Consider the following 8470-nt stretch of genomic DNA (forward strand, 5'->3'; position numbering starts at 1 on the left):
CGTTCTTCTTTCCCTGTTTTCTGTCTGTTCTTTGTTTCTTCCTTCTCATTTTAATCTGTTCTCTCTCATCTCCTTCTTTCCTTGCACGCTTTTTCTTTCCCTACTCAATTACAAGTACAGAAAAAATATATAAATTCCATGAACAAGTTCTGTTTTTCTCATTTTAGAAAGCAAAACTCATATAGCAGACATTCATTATACATGCAGTGACATGTTTCAAGCTTTTATTTGTTGTAATTTAGATGATTATGCCATATAAATAATACAAAATTTCAGTGTCTCAGCACATTTAAATATTACATAAACTCAATGAAAAATGTTATTTTTATCAGAAATGTCAGGCTACTGAAATGTTTATTTACTTTTATGAACTCAGTACTTGATTTGGCCGCCTTTTACTTGAACCTCTGTATTAATGTAGTGCGGCGTTGAGACAATCAGCTCGTGGCTCTGCTGATGTATAATGAAAGCCCAGGGTTGCTTTGATAGCCTTCCGGTCACCTACATGGTTGGATCTGGTATCTTTCATCTTCCTGAAATATTGCAAATATCTGCAGTCTAATCATTTAAGTAAAAGGTTTGAAAAAACTGGAACTGTGACTTATTAGGCTAAGTGAGGATGTAAGTTTATCATGGCTTTACACACACAAGGGAGAATGGTAAACGGGGAAAATAAATAAATGAATGTGAGATTATGCTACTGCATTAACATATTCGTTTATTTTAAGAAATTTATACATCTTTACCGAGTTCTAAAACTTAAGGGTAAATTTAAGGATTCTGTTCAATTCAAGACAAAAACAATGTACAGTTAAATTGTTATCTCAGAATTCCTAACTAGTGAAGCAAGTGAAGTTACTCTCAATCAAGAAAAAAACAGAAAGACAAATACCTATGTTGAAAGATCAATGAACACCAATGTATCTTTCAAAAATGCCAGTTTTCCAAAGTGGTCTCACCTTGCATCCCTTTTCATCCTCATTCACAATCATAATTTTCCCCTCAATCAAGGCACTCTCTGTCGGCCAAGTTTCAGACAGGTGATCTCCAAGGAGCTCTTCAGCAGGTGTTGCCAGACAAGTTCTGACTAACTTTACTGAGGAAGATTAGACTTTGGACTAAAAATAGGAGAAGCAAATCATTTCTGGAAGACAGGCTGAAATTACTCAACGGCAGGAGGAGGGGGAAAAAAAAATGAAAAATCATGATCGCAGCTCAGGCCTGTCAACAACCCGAGACATCCTCAGAGACAGGCACCAGCTTGACAACATGTCAATATCACTTTGAGTGCTTCTCTGCAAACACAGCTCTTTGGGAAATCTCATTTACTTCAACAGCTTTGCCAAAAAAAAAGATATTTGACAACTATGAAAGAAGAAAAAAAAATGAGTAGTTGATCTTTGAGACCGCAAGAAGATTTTTTTTAAAGAAAGGGAGAAAAAAATAGGTAAAACAACACTTCTTTGTTGATCACTGTCAGTGCGTTTACTGGACCAGACGGTGTTGTCTAACTCATGGCAGCCAACATCCATCCGTCTGAGATCTTAGAAGCCACTCTCACTGAGTTTAGCCCCCAGTTGAGTTGCTTCTTACATCTCTCACTCCTGCAGATCTGAGAGGATGACGGGATGATTGAATACAAGCTCATATTAACAGTGACGACTTCAGTCACAGAATGAAACAAGCAAACAGATCGCAGTGGCAGGTAAGCAGAAAAAACAGACAGCTCTCAGTGGCAGTAAAAGCACAGAAATTTGACAAAGGGAAAAGTTGGGGATTTAGTAATGTCTCTTGTAGCAGTTGCTTTATATTTTTACATATTGGTATTTTGAAAGGACAGAGTAATATGTATACATATATAGCATAAAGCCATTATGACAAACTGCAGAACGGTGAAAATGCATATTGGAGCATGCCTTGCAATTTCCATATTTAGCATCATACCCTTAGGTGGTTTTCTCGGCCTCCAGATTTAACAGCCATTCTTGAGTGTGATTTGTCCCAGGGCCTGCTGCATGTGCTGAATAAACATGAGATTCAACCTCCTTTCCCTACAGCTGGAAAAGGGTCAAAGTTGGTATTTAAAGGAACATCAAATACACTTGCAGCCAACACCTCTTTGGAGAACACGCCTTCTTTTACACAATTACAGTCGTTTTCCATATCGAGAAGAATATTTCTGCTACCCAAATTGTTTATTTCTTATACGTTTTATAATAACTTTGTTGTAGTTTCCCATATTATGTATTTCCTGCTTGTATTGATTGCATTAATTGACCAAACTTGTGTAGTTAAGTCATTTTGATCTTGTTTGTGTAACTTTTGTTTATAGGTAGACATTGTTCAAGGAAAACAGATGAAAATTAGCCTTTAGGCTAATTCTGGCACATTTACAAAATGTTCGTTAATGTGTATGTCCCTGCCAAATAAATTAATACATTTCAAATTTTGTTACTGTGTCAAAGTTCTGTCTGAGCAATGTTTCCTTAGAGAAGACATGGCACTGGTATTGACTACAGGAAGAAAGTAAGTCAGTGGAGGTGGTGTGATAGTTTGGGTAACAATGTGCAGATAAACATTGGTTTCTGCTATAAATATCAGTCTTACTTAGGCAAGTATAGCCAACATAAGCATTCTTGCCAATCATGTATACCCTTTCATAAAGTACTACCTGATGGACATCTTTCAGCAAGTTAACCAAATAAGACTTCGACTTGAGTAAAAACACTAAAGTCAGTTTTCCAAACTGCAGCCAATCAGAGTTTGTTGGTTTGGGAAGCTTTTCTAGTGCCACGTTTTAATCAATAGTTTTCTTTAGGCATGTGCTTAGGCAATTTTTTTATTCCCATTCCCCCCATATTGTACGCAATTATATTTTGCTGTGGTTGAAATAACTGACAAATGATAAAACATTTAAACTGAACTGGCATAGACTGACATTTCCATCCATTTAATTTATATCCAACTCCTTCAGTGTTAGGGGACCAGTCTTTCTTTTCATGCCTCATCCCCTGGATTAATATACAACAACACATTTCTTTAAAATATAAATTGGCTTTCCTTCCATTTTTATACAAACCAAAGTCCCCTATTGTAGGTCTTGGCTATTGACGGAGTGAAAAAGCATTAAAAATGATCTGAACTCATGTCGGAGGAGGACTTTTTTCCCCTTCTTTTTAACTGTTTACTGAAAACCATTTGAAAGGAATGACACAATTCTTGGTCTAATTGTGTATCATACAGCACAAGCAGAGTAAGCAACCTTTTTTAATTGTCATTTTTCAAGGCCAAAACCGCCTTGTTTCTCCCTCACACCAATTAGGGAATAAAAAGAGAATTTGTCTTAAGACCTACCCTCAGTGCATGCTCAATCTCCCCACTAAATCATTCAACAGCTCCGTGCTTCTCATTAGTCTGCTTAGCAAAACTTCCTCCAAAAAAAAAAAAAAATTAAATAAATACATAAAAAATAAAAAAATCGTATAAATCAGTGCTGGAGAAAAGAAATCATACTCAACCCTGCACCCTCCCAGGACTACTTGAATTTAAATCAGGAGGTTCCTCTTAGGTGGTGTGAAATTTGATTCGAGGTTTTTCCACATCCGTTTGTTTTCTAGTCTCTTTAGAGTGAGCAGGTATGGACTTAAGTCCACTACAATTCTCTTTTTAAAGCTGAATAAATGTCAAAAACCTGTCAGGCATTTGAGAAACATGGAGACTTTAAACAATAAGGCTGAAATTTGCTAACCACCAGATTCACAATACTGCAAGTTATAGTTTCAATGTTTTAGATAAAATATCCAATCACTTTTTGTCACTCCAGCTCTATCACTTTGTTTTTTGCTTACATCCCCTTTCTTTTCGTATCTGATGCTCTGCAAATGCCACTTTATCACTTAAAGTATCTTGCATAAGTATGTATGTCTTCAGCACCATAGGGCAACACAAAGACATATAGGATAAATAACCATGCTCGTACCCTCATGCATAAAGGACAATTTAGAGCAACTTATTTTGCTAACATGCATATTTTTGTGGACTGAGAAAGGAAGCCAGAAGTCCCTTTAGGAAATCCACTCATCCAGGAGGGTGAACATCTAAAGTCATGCAGAAAGATCCTGGACAGAATTTGAACTGAAGACTGTCTTGATTTTAGGAAGTAGTCCTAACAACTGTGACAAACTAATACTATTTTTTTCACAGAATATGATTTGAAAAGTGAGTAAAGGATATAAATAAAGGATTTTTTCAAAAATTAAGAAGTTGCAAAAACAATTTTTTTTTTAATTCTAACTTTAGAAGTTATAGCATTTGAAATCCTATTTTTTTTCTAAATAAGTTTCCTTTTTGTTTAAACTTTTGGTATTTCTATTTTTCTAGTATTGTGCTTGATAAGTTAATGTCAAAATTTAAACTTAATGAATATACCTAATGTTAGTTTAAGCAATCAGTAACTATCACGAGTTTTGGAGAAAAAGAAATCAATGTAGTTTATTTCTGCCCCATTTCCACATGCTTTGCAAAATGGCTATCGTTAAAATGCATTCCAACATCTGACATCGTTTGGGCTCAGCTTGTTTATGGAAGGTGATGGTTAGCCGCTGAGATGCAGGACTCACTTGGGACTGGACCAGTCAAATCTCGTCAGACCCAGGATGACTAGATGAAACAGCCGTTCAAGACCCATCCGCACAGGTTTGTGTTCAAAAGACAGCATGGCATGAGGCCTGGGAGACACAACCGCCCATGGGTCCGTTTATTAAAAAATGGATTAAAGGGAGAGAAGAGAAAAAGAGAGCAGTGTGGGGGATTGAGAAAGAAAAATATGACTTATTTAGTATGTTTACCGCTTGCTTTTTCCTGGAGAGCATATAAATTTTTTAAGCAAAATATAGATTTTAAAAAAGATCCCAAATCTAAAAACATCAAATTTGCATCAAATTTGACAAAGGCATGGATCACCTGTTTAACAGGCAGACTCTGAGATGTTTAACTTTTTCTGATAAGGTCCAAAAACGTTTTTGGTTTTCTGTATTTTGCAGTTTTAGCAGCACAAAGAGGAGGTATGAGACAATAAAACCCTTGCTCTCATAATTGTAGCTAAATACAACCACAATTCATTGAGGTCAGCCAATAAACAAAATAATTTACATGTGCGTGATCCAAGTCAAGAACAAATCTACAGCTGTGAACATTTGATTTTCAGCTTCATGTTTTGCCTACCCTATTAGTAAAAAGTACATGTTTACTAAAGTTTTAGTGATAACTTGGCAATAATATTTTTTCTGTTGTAGCAACTTTATTAACCAAAGAGAAAAGTAGTTCTGTAGAAAACTGATTATTTTTTTTCTTTTGGTACACTATTTTTATTAAGTTCTTCCAACTCAGAGAAATTTCGATCCACCCAACTCTGTTGGTCATGTTGGCTCAACATGACCAACAGCAACTGTTAAAAAGAATGTTGACAATGAAAGGACCCATTCAGCACGTGGGATGGCCTCAATTTATTTGCTCAGACTGTGTAGATGGGATTTTGGAAGCCTTGGGTGTATTGCCATATTGTCTTTTAAAGATGCTTTCTAATGGGAACCCTTCTCAGTAAGCCACAGTTGTCCAATCTTGTTTCCAATTACACAGTCATTAACTTTAAAATGGGGGTGTTACTTACCGGGACATTCACCCTTTATAAATATTAGCTATAATCTTAACGGTAAATACTTTCTCACTGGAGTGATGGACTTTAAGCAGTTTGGATAACTCCTTACTACCCTTCCCAGGCTGCAACAATTACTTAAAAAAAAAAGATATTGCTCATGTCTTTCTACCTTGACATAGTGTTAACACACCTATGTGTGCTGAGTACCATTGAATTAACAATGCTCTTTTATAGAGGTGGTCAAAGTAGATGATAATCTGGTGCTTGGGTGGATTTGAACAACAGCACCTGGCTGTTTCATACCTTCAAAACCTTTATTCATATTCCTTTATTTAATCAGGTAAACCCCGTTGAATCTAGATCTCATTTTCAAGAGGGACCTGAGCAAAAATTTGCAATACATAGCAACCTGGTTACAAGATAAAAACAATGAAAGAACCTTATGGACCTTAAGGACCTTATGAAAGAAGCAAAGAGGTCAGTGCTAAGCACCATAACTTCAGCTGCTGAATGCTCTTTTTAAATCATGAGGTGAACTCACATGGAAACCTGAGCTAAATGGGTGCTTGGTACATAGAAGTAGACATGCTCTAGACATTACAGTAGAATAAAACTGAGTGTGTTTAAGGATAATACACACTCTCTTCTATTCTAAAACAGATAATCTAAGAGAAACACTAATTTCATGTTCAGTAATCAGCCAAATATTTGTATGAAACCACAAAAATGTCTGGTAAATGTGTTTCACTTACAAGTGCCACAGACTTTCCACAGGAAAAAAGACAAAGAATTTGCAATTAGCACCCATTCATCTCATTTAAATTTCTAATTGTCTATTCATATCACAACTTTTCCTTCACAGTCTCTGCAACACCATCAAAAATAGCCTATTTAAATAGCCGAATAATAACAGCAGTTCCTCAAGAGACCAGTGAAGTAACCATAAGTGTCCACCATTAAGGGACCTAATAAATATGTTTTAAAAAATGGGTGCTGATGCAAATGAAGGTTACAGTGAGACTACTTTGAGTCGACTTTGTGATGCACTATCTATTCATCACAGAGGCTCGAGCTGCACCATTTGCTGTCCTTAGCTTTATCTAATGAAGTCCCCATATGCAAATGAGTCTGCCCTTTTTCCTTGATTCTTCCCAGTCTGTGTTTATAGCTGAATAGAAGAAATGGACGTACAATGTGGCAGAAATGTTACAGGACTATAAATTCAGGGAGTAATATATGTATAGAGGGCACAATGTACATATTCTGAATAATATTTTAGCTGCAAGCTCTATTTTACAAACCACTGCAAAGTGTCACTTGCACATAGTAAAAGATGAAAAAAAGGAGCTATCGATAATTTTGAGACGGAATCATCTGCCTGTAAATATCTGAATTGAAGAATCTTTAATGTATTTTTGATAGTGTCTATTTTGAAACTATATTATTAAGAAACAAAGAAAAGAAAACATAAAAGTGAATACAAAACCCCTTACAGGAAATCCTTAACATGACTGGGTATGCTGTGAAAGTCAACAGTGTGTTGGTACTCTGAGCTAAATACTGGGTTGGGTGCCCAAGTACTCCACCTCAAGTGGACATAATACATAAAAAATTAAATCCATGTGGGACTTTTTTCTGTCTTATTTTGAGATAAAATTTCTTACTACATCAATCTTAGAGTTTTTTTACCATATAGTTTTGTAACTGTTTAACAAATCATTATTTTTTTATAAACCTGTCTCATCCCAACTGTTTTATTATGACCATTTCCATAACTTTATCCACTTTTTGATACTACTTTTCTACACACGTTACCATTAACTCTTTTAAGTCACTCATTTTATGTTAGCTGTGCTTGTATAACTTAAGTGCATGTTTTTGTCGGACGTTTGCAGTGGTTTGCAAAAAGATTATTTTATGTCTTATCACAATGACAAACTTCAATGTAGTTTGCACAATAATTGTACTTCACAAACCAATTGTAACATTGTAATCTTTTTAAATTAAAGTGGACCCCATATATACTCAGTCCCCGGAGTCAAGATAGAGACACTTTTTCCTCCAATTAAATTTGCATTAAATTGGGGTATGATGCCTTTTTGTAGCTTTCTAAATTCAAAAAAATTATTTTATAAAATCTTCCAGTGTGGGACAGATTCAACAAACCTGAAACCTAGTTGACATTTTCTAACATGCTTCTTAAAAATGGCAGATATATATTTTTTCTGTTCTATTTTTTTAAAATATGTAAATGTAGCTTCAGGCAGAAAACTTGTTTTCTATCAAGTGTGCAAATCTCTTTTTTTTCTTTGAGACTTCATTATGGTGTTGCGGTTAGTCATTTCACACAAGCTGGACATTAGATCAGTCAGGTAATGTAGGCATTTTGAAGACACACCAACAAATCTACTTTTATTTTGGTCAAAATAAGCAGTTAAAAATTGAAAACAAACAAACAAAAAAACTCAGATGTAAAATTTGTTAGGAATTCTGAGTGATAAACTACATTATGAAAATCCTTCTTTAATTTGACAGCAGCAGAACTTAAACTTTGAAAAATATGGTGAAAAAAAAAAGAAATGAAAAGATGAGTTTTGCAGACTTAGTTTGAAAACTAACTTTTTTTTTTATTATCACCATTTTCCAAGCATTGTTTTAGGAAAGGCTTTGGGGGAATTATGTAAAGGTAAAACATAATTCTTTTGTTTTTATTATCACCATTTTCCAAGCATTGTTTTAGGAAAGGCTTTGGGGGAATTATGTAAAGGTAAAACTTCCTGGCTACATTGTGTAAAGTCTTACACAGGAAAAAAA

The sequence above is a fragment of the Xiphophorus maculatus genome, chromosome 13 (assembly GCF_002775205.1).
Source record: "Xiphophorus maculatus strain JP 163 A chromosome 13, X_maculatus-5.0-male, whole genome shotgun sequence".
NCBI classification, from domain to species: Eukaryota; Metazoa; Chordata; class Actinopteri; order Cyprinodontiformes; family Poeciliidae; genus Xiphophorus; species Xiphophorus maculatus.